Here is a 2,908-nt window from a genome sequence, read left to right on the forward strand (position 1 = left end):
TATTAGCCTAGGATGTTTCATTCCCCCCGGGATCATCAAATTATTGACTTACTTTTTATAACTGCTTAAAAAGTATTAAATGCTTTATATAATTTGTTTCATTCGGACTGCAGGAGAATCCTAGGAGCTAGGTTTGGCATGTTTTATAGGATAGTGTAACATAGTGGCTAATAGCACAGATACTGGTGCCAAAGTGCCTGCCTTTGAACCTTTATTTTGTCCCTCAGGAGCTTTGGGACCATCTGACTGTAGGCCAGTGGTCCAACCTGGAACAGGAGGATGGCCACTTCATAGTGGTAAGCAGTGAGTGAGGTGCTAGACATGAGATGCTTGGCGCTCCACCTGGTTGTGATAGACACTGGACCAGTACCAGGACACACGGCCCTTGTCTTGCAGAGGAAGAGCCTCTGCTCAGAGAGATTATTCTGCTTTTTCTAAGCGTTTGCATCTTTTCTTTTTTTGTAAGGTTGGTTCTTTATTGTGAAACAAAGGGAAAGGGGCTGATTAATGCAACAAAGAAAAAGACAAAAATTAAGAAGTTGTACTTAAGTACTTAAGTACAATTACTTAAGTGTATTTTCAAGAATCATTTGTTTAAGAAAAGCCTTCTACCTTGTTTACTTCTGTGATAATTTGAGCTGGTTATAGCCTGAGAGGGGTGGTGGCAGGCAATACAATAACAAAAGAGCTCATATTTTAAGAGCTATCAACAAAGCTAATGCATTTTCATTTTCTACTTATGATATCAAAAGACATTTCCTAGTGATGGATTATTTCTATAATGACAAAGGCATTTTAATACAACTAGATGCGTTTCCAAGATTTTATTCTTCATTTGGCAGTGGGTGGATGGTGTTGCTCATAGGTACTACCAACATATTTATTCTTTTTCCATTTTTTTCAGGCATATATAGAGAGTGATGAGATTTCCCTCTTCTTTATAAGGTTAAGTTAAAACTAAACAGCACTCTGGACACGGTGGCTCACACCTGTAATCCAAGCACTTTGGGAGGCTGAGTCGTGCAGATCACTTGAGGTCAGGAGTTTGAGACCAGCCTGGGCAACATGGTGAAACCCTGTCTCCACCAAAAAATACAAAAATTATCCAGGCGTGATGGCGCGCCTGTAATCCCAGCTACTTGGGAGGCTGAGGCGGGAGAATCACTTGAACTGAAAGGTGGAGGTTGCAGTGAACCCAGATCACACCACTGCACGCCAGCCTGGGTGACAGTGTGAGACCCTGTCTCAAAGGTGCAGACATGTCCAAGTCCAAGAACCACACCACACACAACCAGTCCCGAAAATGGCACAGAAATGTTATCAAGAAACCCTGATCACAAAGATATGACTCTCTTAAGGGGGTAGACCCCAGGTTCCTCAGGAACATGCACTTTGCCAAGAAGCACAAGAAGAAGGGCCTAAAGAAGATGCAGGCCAACAATGCCAAGGCCATAAGTGCACGCGCTGAGGTTATCAAGATCCTTGTAAAGCCCAAAGAGGTTAAGCCCAAGATTCCAAAAGGTGTCAGCTGCAAGCTAGATCGACTTGCCTACATTGCCCACTCCAAGCTTGGGAAGTGTGCTCGTGCCCGCATTGCCAAGGGGCTCAGGCTGTGCCAGCCAAAGGCCAAGGCCAAGGATCAAACCAAGGCCCTGGCTGCAGCTCCAGCTTCAGTTCCAGTTCAGGCTCCCAAAGGTGCCCAGGCCCCTACAAAGGCTTCAGAGTAGATATCTCTGTTTGCCAACGTGAGGACAGAAGGACTGGTGTGAGCCCCCTGGGCTACCATCTGCCTGGGGCTGGGGTTCTCCTGTGCTATTTGTACAAATAAACCTGAGGCAGGAGAAAACAAAACAACAAAACGAAACAAAACAATGACACAACCAACTAAACAAACAAAAAAAACAAATAACAAAAAACAACAAAATACAACAAAAAACAACAAAGTACAACAAAAAACAACAAAATAGCAGATATTAGGACGTTCGAACTACTGGTAGCTTTTTCTAAGCCTTTGAGGTGACTTGAACGACAGTCAGTGATAATAAACAATAGCTTTCCTCTCTTTGCCCGTAGTGGTGGGCAAAGGGAGATGGAGAACACCAAGAGAGAGGGTGTGTGTTTGTGTGGTGAGCTATTCAGTCTTACTTATCTTCTCAATTTCTAAATTCTCTTAAGTTTGACTCAAATTCTTACCTATTCTCAACCTATGAGTCTCAGTCTTGGCTACATTTTTAAAGTATTTGGGATCTTACATACTAATTAACAGATAATACGTATACATGATGTACATATATATTTATTAGGTTGGTACAAAGGTTATTGCAGTTTTGCCATTAAAAGTACGGCAAAAACCACAATTACTTTTGCTTCAGCCTAATACACACATGTATATGCCCATACACCTAGACACTTATATGCATACACAGACCCTACCCTTTGATGTTGGCTCCAGCAACATCTCTACGAACTCTCTAACCTAATTGACTTAGCTACCACTGTCTTTCCAGGTGCTCTACTTTCTATGCAGATATGTGCTTTGCTATAGTTATTCCCTCACTGGAAGCGTTTTCTCTTCCCTTTCTCCCTTCTCCATTCCTAACCCTCTGCGTGGAGCCTTTGATTGCTTTGGACTTCCCGTCAGCGTTTACCTCAATTCTCATTTTGGCTTTGAATTATGTAGGGCTTTCTACTTAACTGTTCCAAGAATATCTATCTTGCTTTTTCAATTAGACTAATGACCAGGTTAGTCTAATTAAATAAAAGAGAAAGATATTTCTTTTATCTTTATTTTTTTCTAATGCCCAAGACTACACGTGTATCTACCATAGTGCCACATGCTTAGTAATCATTACTTGAAGGAATGAATTTCATCCAGGCTATCCACATTCATAGTTTAAAGGAAACACCT

At 41.7% G+C, this 2,908-nt stretch overlaps 1 pseudogene; it reads left to right on the plus strand.

Annotated features, from left to right (window-relative positions):
- Nucleotides 1–1,259: 1,259 nt before the first annotated feature.
- Nucleotides 1,260–1,727, plus strand: LOC126956972 (60S ribosomal protein L29-like; annotated as a pseudogene).
- The last annotated feature ends 1,181 nt before the right edge of the window (nt 1,728–2,908 follow it).

Source organism: Macaca thibetana, chromosome 6, assembly GCF_024542745.1.
Source record: "Macaca thibetana thibetana isolate TM-01 chromosome 6, ASM2454274v1, whole genome shotgun sequence".
Classification (NCBI taxonomy): domain Eukaryota; kingdom Metazoa; phylum Chordata; class Mammalia; order Primates; family Cercopithecidae; genus Macaca; species Macaca thibetana.